The sequence below is a fragment of the Equus przewalskii genome, chromosome 6, assembly GCF_037783145.1.
Source record: "Equus przewalskii isolate Varuska chromosome 6, EquPr2, whole genome shotgun sequence".
In the NCBI taxonomy this organism is placed as follows: domain Eukaryota; kingdom Metazoa; phylum Chordata; class Mammalia; order Perissodactyla; family Equidae; genus Equus; species Equus przewalskii.
The window spans coordinates 32,114,994-32,128,528 of NC_091836.1; the positions used below are offsets into that span (position 1 = coordinate 32,114,994).

A 13,535-nucleotide genomic window follows, 5' to 3' on the forward strand; every position below is an offset into this window, starting at 1 on the left:
AATTATGGTATTTTAATTATTGCTTTCACCTGGTAACCTCTACCCTCTCTTTTATATGTGTTCTTCTTCTATATCTTTTATATATTTATAACTCACTCAAATCCTTTGCCAGGAGATAAAGATGAAACTGTGTTCTAGGTTTGGGTTTTCTCAGCTCCCTATGTAACTCACTACAATTGATTCTTGAGGTCTTTAGGATTCTTGACTTCCTCTTTGTCTTATGGTGTCTTTATCCTTTCTGAGTAGGTTGTTTGATGGGAGATCCATCTGTGATGGTCAGTTTCTACCCAAATATCCCACACCATTTACCTGTGGAGAATTTGTCTTCCTCATGGACGTCTCAGGAAGTATGCAGGGCCCCATGAGTAAACAGGATAAATCTCAGCTGTGCATAGAGGTAGCCAAGGTAAGACTAATTTCTTTATTTTGGGGTCACATGTTCAGGTGAGGATGAATCTTAGGGGTTAAATCAGGGTCCATTGGAGCTGTGGGTCTGTTCCCCACCTAAGCTATGGCTAACATGACCATCTGAGGCCAGCCTTGGAACATAAGGGCCTGAGATTCGTTGCAGCATTGTAGAAATATGGTATGTAATTCAGAGTCTTCTATCATGTAGGAAGATGAAAGATAAGAAGAATTTCATAGAATTCTTTTCCCTTAGCTCCATGCTGTAAACAATGGAAGTTCTTTTTCTGGAGTGCTATGAAAGCCTTAGATGAAGCTAGTAGGGGGAAGTGCTGAAAATTCCCAGAGTTTTGAACAGACCATGTGAGAACGTTAGGGATCTCCCACCTGTCTAAAGAGGCATCAGTGTTCCTGGAAAGAAACAGTTCATTTTTCAAGGGCAAAATCTAATTAATACTCCTGCCTGAAGTTTCAGGCTACCTTGTAATTCACCTGATGAAAATTTTCATATTTCATCTAATCTGAATGTGAGGTTATCCTGGTGATGGGATCCCACTGGTACAAGAGAAATTTCAGAGATACGTCTGTTCCACCATTGAGTTCTGATATCCATGTAGGTGATAATTCTGTCTAAGCCATTTATTCTTTTATTTGAAAAATATAGCTTCAATACAGCTTGACCCACACTGCCTAGAGATAGGAGATATTTTTTCTGGGCTTTTCTAAGAGCAGAGATCCTTGTTTCTCTCATATTTATGAGCCAGTTTCATAGTTTCCCTCCTAGAACAATTAACAACAATCCTGAACTCAACAGTATTTTGGATCAAATCAATAACATCATTTCTACCTCATTTTTCAATATACAGAATCCCAACTTTTCTTGACATCAAGCTGACATAGGTCCTTTCCTCTTGCATTTGTTCCATTTTTCCTGTCTCAGGTAGTAAGTTTTAAATAAGAACCATATACTTGATGGAATTGTCTTCTCTAATGAGGGCACTGCCTGGATTTATGAGTATAACAAGTAGGAAATGAGAGGAGAGATGTCTTTAACATAACCAATATTAGAAAATATTTAGATATCTAGGATAGAAGAATGTATCTTAGAAAATTGGCCTCTATCCAATGGATTGTGGTTGGGAGAATACATATGGACTTTATGCTCTTAGAGCCGGATCAAGGATGGTCTAGTGTAAAAGAAGTGTGAGGTTAGCAGTGTATGAGGCTTGGTATTTTCTGGATCACATGGGAGATGGCAGAGATCCTGTCATAGAGTTGAGATTCTCTACCTCCTCTGAGAGAAGTCCCTTTATAAGCAGGTAGTGGCAGCAGCAAGACACCAGTACCCATATCAGTGATGACATTTTCCTCAAATATCTATCTTTGAAATGAGAAGTCTTGAGCCAGACCTAATGGCCTAGTGGTTAAAGTTCTACACACTCCACTTTGATGGCCTGGGTTAAGCTCCTGGGTACAGAACCATACCACTCGTCTGTCAGTAGCTATGTTGTGGCAGCAGCTCAGATATAAGAGCTAGAAGAATTTAAAACTATACATAACCATGTACTGGGGCTTCTGGGGGTTGGGGATGGGGAAAGGAAGAAAAAGGAGGAAGATTTTCAACAGATGTTAGCTTCTTCCATTTCCTGGGGAGCACCAAGTGTTTCCTGTACACATCATGTCCTATGATCGGTACCTGGCCATCAGTTACCCCATTAGGTACAGCAGCATGATGAGTGGGAGAACATGTGCCCTCCTGGCCAGAGGCACGTGGCTCACTGGCTCTCTGCACTCTGCTTTCCAGACCACAGTGACATTCCATTTGCCCTACTATGGGCCCAACCAGATCCAGTATTATACTTGCAATGCACCTCCTATCCTCAAACTGGCCTGTGCAGATACCTCAGCAACCCAGATGGTGATCTTTGTCAGCATCAGGGTAGTGGCCTTGGGCTGCTTTCTCCTGAGGCACTGTCCTATGTGTCCATCGTCTGTTCCGTCCTGAAGAGCTGCACTTCAGAGGGGAGATGTAGAGCCTTTCAGATGTGTGCCTCTCACTACATCGTGGTCCTTTATTTCTTTGGCCTTGGTGTTTTCACTTACCTGAGGCCAGGCTCCAAGGATGCTGTGAATGGGGTTGTGGCACTTTTCTCTACTGTGCTGACATCCTAACCCTGTAGTGTATAACCTGAGGAACAAGGAAATAAGAAAACTCTGTTGAAGCTGAAAGACAAAGTAGCATATTCTCATAGCAAATAAAGGCTCAATGTAGATATGCTCATTTTTAAAAAGACTGGTAATATAATTTAGCCATCAACATGTAATTTATTATATGTAATTCTCAGGGTTAAACATTATCCAAAACTACCTACTCAGGAATATTTGTTTCACACATTTTTCTGAGGAATTTAAAAAGTCTCAATTATTTTTTACAATGAACATGCTTAAATTTTGATCTGTCAGCTCCTTTCTCTGTAAGAGATTTATTTTACATTTTTTACAGTTTTATTTACACATAATTGATGTATAACATTGTTTCTGACTTGTTAAAAAAAAATTCTGATTGGATCTCAGGTGCAGAAGATTGAGTTATTCATACACCTAAATTGATGATATGCTTTTTTTGTTTATATCTTATGCACACAAACTTGGAAATTTATAATCATGGTGATGCTGTTCAGGATAGCAACAAATAGGAGAGGTCATTTACTATGGTTGCTGCTGTGCAACTGCCTTCGCAGTTTTCTTAGTGACTCTGTGTATGTGTGTGTGTATTTGTGGATCCCAAGTTGACTACCCCTCTTCCCTAGCACATCTTGACCCTGTTAATTGCTCCCACATTGACAGAGTTCTAAACTTCTTATGAACAACTTGCTTTCTCTCTAGGTAGGTCCCCCAGGACAAGCTTTGGCACATTTCATTAACTGGGAACAATCTCCACCTTACAAGAACCTTGCAGTTTCTTTGGTGAGTCAAATCAGGATGAAATTTTCAGCAGATATCCCTAGTCTCCATCACATATTCTGATCTTGAATCCCTGTGCTGCATACCAAATGCTCATATTTAGCACAGAACTATTCTGTACTAGATCCCTTTACTGCTGATGGAGGTGGTTCGTCATGCTGCCCATATAACTCCTTCTCCCACCATCTTAGTGTCTTGGAAATTCAGCTACACCAAACTACATCCTGCTCTGGAACAAGGACACCGCACATTGCAGACTACAGCCAATGGTGTGTCCTATTTAGAAAGTAGGAAAATGAAAATATAATCAAGTAAACTGGTTATCATGGGATTTCAAAATATTTCTATTACAAATTAGAAAAATAAGACCTGGTAAAGACAAAACACACTAAAAAAAAATCCTAAAACACAGCTATATAGCCCATAAACAGCCCATATTTATAAATTGGATGAAGTGGTATGATTGCACATAAAGAAAAACAAATATTGGCTCAAATAAGTTTAGAATTAATTTTATGAATTGTACTTCAATTTTCCGTCTGTAAAAAATCTGCCCTCAAAATACTGTTGTGAAGATTAAATGAGTTATTAGAAGTAAAAGTGCTTTGAGTGATACTGATTCATAATAAATTCTTAATTAAGGTTTTAAAATTCAGACTTTGGGCCACCAGCCAGATAGCCTGATTCTCTGAATTGTTCTCTTTACAAATTATTTCAATGGTTCCCTAGTCCCTGACATAGTATATTTGAAGATAGATGAATGTAGCTATAGCTTTGTTTGAATCACTGATCATAAATTACTGTCATGATTAACACCATTATTGACAATGTAATCATTCTGATTAATTAACTATTTTGATAAATTTGGTATTCCCATATTTACTAGTTTTCAAGAAATTTAACTATAATAAAATACATGAAACATTAAAATTACACCAAATTAAATTATTGTAGAATAATTCAGAAGCAAAAACAGTAAACATTATTGAGCCTGGGATATGCCAGACTCTTTATAAGTTAATCGTTGTAAGAACCCTATGAGATAGATAATGTTATTATATAGGATGAGAAAACTGAGGGAGGTGAGGTTACTTACTTAAATTCACACAGTTACTGAGGAATATGGTCAAGGTTTAATCCTAGATTATCTGGCATCAAAGTCCATTGCATTAAATTCTACCCTACCTTGCTATCACTGAATTTCAAGAACTTTCTATGTCTTTAGGAAGCAGGACAATATCAATAAACATCAATAATCACTGAAATAACAAAGCACAGAATTTTGTATAATTATGTGCATTTTATATATCAAACGTGGAATTTTTTTAAAACTACACTTTGTTTCCTTAGACTGTGAAAAGCACCTTATTGGCTTTACTTCAACCTGAATTAGATTCTAAATGCTTCCTCAAACTGTATCGCCCCGTGTGTTTACTCATGTGCTCCTCATTATGCTGTGGATTCTTCAAGGAGAAATATTTTCTTAGCCCTGTAGTAATCCACCCATGTAAATCCTGGTCTGATTTCTTAAGAATGTTCTCTCTGCTACAGATGTTTTTCATTTTCATTGTGTTTACTTACTTTTTGAGGGTTCTGACTTCTGATCCACACTCATAATATTAGATATCATTCCTAAACACATGCCTTCTATTCCTATCCATGTAGTCCCTGCCTTCTTTGTTCAACGCCTTCTAACTTTTGTTTGTTATGTATTTCCATTTGGAGATAAAGCTGTTACATCAAACGTCATATGTCTAAAACTAAACTTATTTTTTCCTCTTCTTCAACATTTGTGTCTTATGTGCCATGATTGGCCCAATGTGAAGCATCCTGAAACTTAGAGTTCTGACCATAATCCTTCTTCATACATTTCTTCTTCATGGAATTGAAAAAGGGGTAAGTGAAGAGATAAATAGAGAAAGATGGGAAAGGTAGGATGGCATGGAAAAGCTCTGGAAAATTAAAAAAAAAATGTTAGATAATTTTAATACTTCAATAATGAATCCTTTACATTACCAAATAATAGTTGAGACAAACTTATTTTGTAAGCACTTCATTTGTGTCATTATTATGCTCTCAGAGACCTCAGTACTATTTTCGAAAGGGGAAAATAAAAAAGAATAAAATAATTCAGCATTGATGTTTGCGTTCCACATAGAGGAAGATGAAATCTGAGTAAATCATTCACCATGTCATTCCACCTTTTGATGTATTCTCTTGGATTTCTGAAAACAGCGGCTCTGGAGTACTGAACTTGTCCACTGAGTCTCATTATTACTGCTGTCATTCCCCTGTTGACCTGAATTTTTAAAATATTGTTTGGTAATGCTATGATGTATCTGATCCTTGAAGCTATATTTTCTAAGTTAACTAGTAGTTGAAAAGGGTCTTAAATTACAGAATTAAATATGTAAGAAGTAAAAAGCTAACAAAGAAATAATTTGGCCCAAATCTAGAAAAAATAGAGTAACTTTTATAATGATCTCAATGCTGATATTTGTTCATCAATTCAGTTTTGCTTTCTCAATTAATTAATCAGTGCAATAATTCCTTCAACCATTTTAGTTAAATCACTACTATGTCTAAGGCACAGGAGACACAGAACATGAAGACAGTATTTGGGTTCCAGAACTTTAGAGTCCAATGGGAAACATATAAGTAAACAAATGAATTTTAGAGGGTCATAAAGTACATATGCGATGCCATAGTAAACCACACAGCATCTAACTCAGATTAGGTCATGGAGTGAATCACCATCTCAAAATAAAGAAAATTACATATACAGATAACAAAAACTTGCTCCAACCACATGACTCGCAATAGTTAACATGTAGAGTTGAATAATATAAAGATTATTTCATTATTTATGTGTTTTGGGGTCTGCACCAAATTCACAGAAGCTCTGTTTTCCAGGCCAAATCACAATGCTTTTTGAGTCTTTCAGGTTTAACGAGAAGATAATTTGGACACAGGAGACTAAACCCAAAGCATTCCATGTTTCTTTTCATTTTCTGATAATCTCACTGTCCAGACCCTGCATACGTGTTGGCTGGGACTTGCCCCTCCCCAACCATAAGAAAGCCAGAATGTGCAATGCTACAATGTCCCTGTGGTGGAGCTGAGGAAGTATCAGGTGCACTGCACTAAGTGTTAAATGTTTACAGTGTGACTCTATTTTTCTTACTGTGGGAAAAATTAAGACAAAAGCATATCTCTTCCTCCTTGGTAGAATGGGAGGATATTTTCAAAATGGATGTTATCATATCCTTATTGAAAGTTATCATCAGCAAAATATTTTCAAGGGACTTTATTCTCATACAGTCATGCGTCACTTAATGACAGAGAGACGTTCTGAGAAATGGGTTCATTAGGAGATTTTATTGTCTTGTGAACATTATGAACTGTACTTACATGAACCTAGATGGTATAGCCTACTACACAGCTAGGCTATATGGTACTAACCATCTGGGTCTTTTGTCATATATTCTGTCCATCACTGACCAAACATTGTTATGCGACACATAACTGTAGTTTGAAAACCAAAACTACCAAAAGTGACTAGGGTGCATGCATCTTAGATTAAAAAAGAAATTTGTGAAACCCTAAAGATTCAGTATCATTCTGTTCATCTATTTCACCCACTGTAAGCAGGGCCAGTAAACAGCCATAATAGAATTTTGAAAATATTATTGAAATTTGCACAGCAATAAGTCTGAAGTGGTCAGATGCTCTAATGATAGCACTCAGGAATATTCAGTATATATAGAAGACAAGAAATATTAATGGATAAAACATATGAGACTTTCTATTACTTCTCTAAAGGCTGCCACTGTCTGTATATTCACATATTTGATGATGTGGTCTTACAGTATTTGAAATGGTTAATTATGTGTGCCAAGCATTTTGCAGGTGGGAAAAACTCTAAAAATCAACAGAGAGCAATGCCATAATAGATAGCCTGCCGTGTGTTAATTAAACATCACTGTCAGAGGCCACACTAAGTTCTATTCAGCACTAAGAGTGCAACACAAGTATTACTTATGTTCAAAGATGTGGTAGTAGTCTACAAGAATTCTTTGCCTTTACAAGCCCACTTCCAACTGGCATGATTTTGAACTTACCAAGACTTGTTGACAAGTATGACAAATCTTGAACCCATAAAGATATTCGTTTCCATTACGTTTTTTATTTTTAGCATTTCCTTTTGATTCTATGTGAGACTTTCCATCACTCTTCTTACATTATGCATTTGTTCTTTCATGTTCTCTACTTTTTTCTATTAGAAGCTCTTAACATATTAACCATGCTTGTTTTAAATTCTCTGTCTGATAATTCTAACATCTATGTCGTTATTGGAATTGGTTCTGAGGAGTGCTTTATCTCTTCAAACAGTTTTTTATTGCCCTTTAGTGTGCCTTGTAACTTTTTGTTGAAAGCTGGGCAGATTATGTCAGGTAATAGGAACTGAGGTAAATAGGTCTTTAGTATGAGGATTTATGATAATCTGGCTAGTGGTCAGATTTCCCTAGAAATTTAACAGTTTTGGCTTTTAAATTAATCTCAATAATCCAATTTAAGATAATTTTTGTATATAGAGTGAGGTGATAGTCAAAGTTCAGTTTTTACTGATGGATAGCCAGCTTTTTCAGCATCATTTGCTGAAAATACTATAACTGTCCCCTTAAAATGCTTTGGCTTTTCTTCTTCTTCTTTTTTTTTTTTTTAGGAAGATTAGCCCTGAGCTGACATTTGTCACCAGTCCTTCTCTTTTTGCTGAGGAAGTTTGACCCAGAGCTAACATCCGTACCAGTCTTCGTCTATTTTATGTGTAGGACACCCGCCACAACATGGCTTGATGAGCGGTGTGTAGGTCTGCACCCGGGATCTGAACCAGAGAGACCAGGGCTGCTGAAGCAGAACATGCAAACTTAACCACTGTGCCACTGGGCTGGCTCCAAAAAAATGCTTTGGAACTTTGATTAAAAATCAACTGAGTGATACGTGTGGGTCCGGACTCCATATTCTGCTCCATTGATCTATATTCCAATACTTATGATAACTGCATACTTTCGATTACTATGATTTACAATACTTATCTTTAGCACTCAAGTTATATGTTTCTGTGACTACTGTGTGCACTATGTGCCTACTATGTGTATCTTCATCACCCATACCCTCCAGCTCCCCCTTCATTATTCAAATTAGTGCTTTGATAGTTCATTTCCTTCTAATCTTCAAATATTCTCTTGATCCTATTTATATGTGATCTCTGTAGGGGAATAGTTCAATAGCATTAGGGAACTGGAAGAGCAACAGTTTTGGCACTTTCATCTCTTGGTGTCTCTCGGAACCGTGCCCTCGAGAAGTAGCTGCTTTTGTAAGTGCTATCTCTGGGCCTCTTTAAATTTACAATCTCTATAAAGATCTTTGGCTATTATTGTGAGAAATAATTCTGTAAAAGTTTCAATAACCAATTTGTGTAAATCTCCTGAAGACTGTCTTTCTTGGGCTTTGGAAATGTGGGAAGGATGGTGGCTACCCTACTATCTGGCTGCTCTTTATGCTCCTGATCAGGAGAAGTTTCCTTCTCCATGTTTAGGAAATGAGTGTTTAACAGCCAACACAAACCACAGAATGCAGCGACCAGTCCTCTTCCTCACTTAACTGTCAGCTCTACCTGCTTTTCCTCCTAAGCTACACTGTCACACTGATAATTGTACCTGAAACTCACAGGTGCTTAACCCAAACATTTCCAAAGTTAGGTTTTTCATTCTACCCTAAGAACTTACCCCTATTACCTTCTCTATTTTGTTGAGTCAAAACTGCCAAGCATACTAAACTTCTCCATCAACTTTACCTCCTCACACAATTGGCTACTATTTGCCATCCATTGCACAACTGTGAAGTCTTACTACTACTACCTGAACCTGGATTTTCATGTTTTTTCGGTTTTTTTTTTCTGACATGTAGGTGAAAAAGCTCTTCAGTTGATCTTTCTTCCCTAAATCTTACCTTCCTGCAATCTGTTTTCCATGTTACTACTAAATATCTCTCTAAATATAAAGGCTATCATATTAATGTTATATCTGCTGTATTTCAATAAACCTCCCAAATTTTCAAAATAAAAATTTATCTTCCTACTGTTTTCCACAAGTTTATTTGATTCCTCTAATTTTTCTGTCTCCTCTTCTTATGCATCCTATGTTTCTTTTATATTGGGACTATAATCTCCTTGAAAAGGAGATCTATGTCTGTTCAATCTGTATACTTATGTGCATAGCACACAATAGCCACTTAATTTCTATTTGTATATCAAATGAATAAATACGTGGATTCAGGCAGGAAAGAGAGAAAAGAGAACATGAAAATGTAAAAAAGGGGCCAACCCAGTGGCGTAGTGGTTAAATTTGTGTGCTGTGCTTCGACAGCCTAGGGTTTGCAGGTTCAGATCCTCGGCACAGATCTGTGCACTGCTTATCAAGCAATGCTGTAGCAGGCGTCTCACATATAAAATAGAGGAAGGTGGGCATAGATGTTAGCTCAGGGCTAATCTTCCTCACCAAAAAATAAAAGAAAAATGTAAGCAAAAACGTCAAATATAACTCAAAATTGTTTTATCTAACCCTCTAACAATTAAAAATATTAATACTCAATAACTTTATTCAGGGGTCCATGTTCATATTGGCTAAAAAATATCACACAAGAGTTCCTTATGGTCTTGTATTTGTTCAATATCTTGTCTAGGGTGGTAGATACACAGACCTACACGGGTACTAAAATTGTGTACTAATTGACACACACGCACATGTACAAATAAAGTGGGGAAATCTGAATAAGATCTGTGAATTATATCAATGTCAAATCCTGGTTGTGATGTTTCACTATAGTTTTGTAAATTATTACCTCTGGGAGAACCTTGGCAAAGGTATACAAGGGATCTCTCTGTATTTTTCTTACAACGTTGTGTGATTTTACAATTATTTTCATAAAAAATTCAGTTAAAAAAGACTGATATTTACCTTATCATCATTAAAAATCTAAATTACTTTCAACATAGTTTTGGTTAATACATATTATTATTTCATTTTGAATCTTACAGCATATTTCTAAGTTAAAACTAATAATGAGTCTCTCCTTGGACACCATTACACTCATCACAATGTACCCTGGATGATGCTACATTTGTTTTTCTCCCTCAGCGGACAATGAACTCTGTGAAGGTAGAGACCTTGTCTGTTCTTTTTGTGTATCTATTGTTTATCATGTGCCTTAACACTCAGTAAATATCCCATAACATTTTGTGTTATTGTGAGTTAAATAAAATAGTGTGATGTCACAAGGAACTGGAAAGAATCCAAGTGAACTCAATGACTAAGTAATTTTGGTCTAACTTGTCCTCAGTTTTCTCCTTTGCCAAATAAGTAGGATTATATAATTGTTCGTACTATACTTGGTTTATTGGAATGAACACTAACAATCAACCTCTTATATAGGTCACTGTTTCATGTTAATATAGATCATGTTTTCATAATTAGTATGATTCTCTTACCAGCATAGCTTCATAGCTTGCTTAGCGGAGGATATGCCAAACTCGTACATCAGGCATGTCCTACTAAAGCCTCTCCAGAAGGCAGCTGCTGCAAGACTGAGGAATCTGAGAAGCACTCTCCAGTTCTAGCAGCTGCCTACCAGTTTTCTCTTCCTGGTATACTATGCTGTGTTGACATTTACTGCATTAACAATATACTTGTGACATTTAAATTAAGCATTTATTTTAAGAAAAAATAATTTACCATATTTGGATGACCACTTGTGAGGTTCATGGCCCAAGCTTTACCACCCTAGATGGTGTCCAGAGTCCATTTTATACTTTAAGTCAAATCAATGTGAATTATAGACATAATATAATTATACAGGAAGTACTATGTAGCACCTGGTTTTAAAATTGGGAGATGCTCTCAATATTTTTTGATAGTATATTTTTCTCTCTAAGGTTATTTGTTTATTTTTCATATATTTAGTATTTGTCTCCTGTTTACTTACAGAAATGTTTTTTTATTGTATGATTCAATTTATTTATTTCAATTATTTTATTGAGGTCATAATGGTTTATAACATTGTATAATTTAAAGTGTACATTATTATTTATCAGCTTTGGTATAGACTGCATCGTGCTCACCCCTAATATTCTAGTTTTTATCTGCCACCATACATATGTTCCCATTTACTTCTTTTGCCCACACCCCAACCCCTTAGACTTGAAACCATAAAACTCCTAGAAGAAAATATAGGCAGTACACTCTTTGACATTGGTCTTAGCAGCATCTTTTCAAATACCATGTATACTCAGGAAAGGGAAACAAAAGAAAAAATAAACAAATGTGACTACATCAGACTAAAAAGCTTCTGCAGGGTCTAGGAAACCAGAAACAAAACAAAAGACAACCCATCTACTGGGAAAAAATATTTTCAAATCATATATCCATCAAGGGGTTAATTTCCAAAATATATAAAGGACTCATACAACTCAAAAAAACAAACAACCTGATCAAAAAATCGGAGAGGATATGAGCACACATTTTTTCCAAAGAAGATATACAAATGGCTAACAGGCACATGAAAAGATGTTCAACATCACTAATTATTAAGTAAATGCAAATGAAAACTACAGTAAGATATCACTCTACCTGTCAGAATAGCTATAATTAACAAGACAAAAATTAGCAATCATTGGAGAGGATGTGGAGAAATGGGAACCCTCATATACTGCTGGTGGGAATGCAAACTGGTGCAGCCACTCTGGAAAACAGTATGGAGATTTCTCAAAAATGAAAAATAGAAATACCATATGATCCAGCCATCCCACTAATGGGTATTTATCCAGAAAACTTGAAATCAGCAATTCAAAGATATTTATTCATCCCTATGTTCACTGCAGCATTAGTCACAATAACTAGACATGAAAGCAACACAAGTGCCCTTCAGCTGATGATTGGATGAGAAGATGTGGTGTATATATATATATATAACCTTTCAACATTTAAATATTTGAATACATAACACTGGTAAAATTGGCCTTCATAAGCACTGGTTCTAACAAAGTAAATAATTTGACAACCATCTTAAAATCCATAATATTCACAAATATTCTAGTATTTATATTTAGGTAAGCTTATCTTTAATAAAGCCTCAAATATGGATAACTGTATGAATTAAGAAGTTCATCATAGTGCATCATATCTGCATATCTATGTATCTACCTACCTACCTATTTTTGTTAATTGTAGGAAATATAACTATTAATTAAAATTTAAAATTAAAAATAAAATTTGCAAAACTGCATATATAGTATGCTGTTAACTAGTTAAAAATATACCATAACCATGTGGTATAGTGATTAGAAAGAAAATATTAAAATGTTAACATTGGTAATGTCAAGGTAGCAGAACTGTGGTATTTTTTCTTGCTTTTTTGAATATTTACTAAATAGTTTTATAAAGTTGTAATGATACTTTTATAATGAATATATCATGTATTATGAAATAATGAGATATGTAATGGAAAGGGGTGTGAGGAAAGAGAGGAGGGCCTCTAATTACTCCCTTTGCTCATTCATGCTTCTTAAGTGTGGGGTTTGGGCCACTGGGGATATTGTCTCAAAAGAAACTCTCCAGTTTGAAAATATTGTAAATCCAGAATCTCAGGACCAGACTACATGGAAGGGCTGAGTTTGGCATCTCTGTTTTGGATTCAAGAGCAGAAGGTGCAAAGCCTTGTCTCTATGCCATGGCATCTTACTCCAAAATAGAGGTTTGGCTTTAGGAACACATTCCTCTTGCCTAGAAACTTCAGAAAAACCTCTCTACCCATGTTAGATGTGTTTTCCACTAGCTGGTGTGTGTCTAAAACTTTACCTGCTTCTATTTAACTCTTGTTCTACTTATAGTATCTCTTCCTTTTTCTCTTTTTCTGTCCTGTTTCTACTCTTTATTTGTCCTGGTCATTTCCCTGCTCAACCAACTGAAGCAGGAGAATCATGAAACTGAAGAAAATTCTTATATGTTGCTGAGTTCAGTGATCCATTAACAAGTCAGCAATGAGGAAGAAATGAATGGAAGAAGTCTTAGGGAAAAGTGTGCTTGTGTGGCAGGAGAATGGTTTGTAGG

The 13,535-nt window shown here is 36.0% G+C and overlaps 1 pseudogene; it reads left to right on the forward strand.

The window, feature by feature from the left end:
* Nucleotides 1-331: 331 nt before the first annotated feature.
* LOC139084052 (olfactory receptor 10G9-like) lies at nucleotides 332-2,664 on the forward strand (annotated as a pseudogene).
* Nucleotides 2,665-13,535: the final 10,871 nt, after the last annotated feature.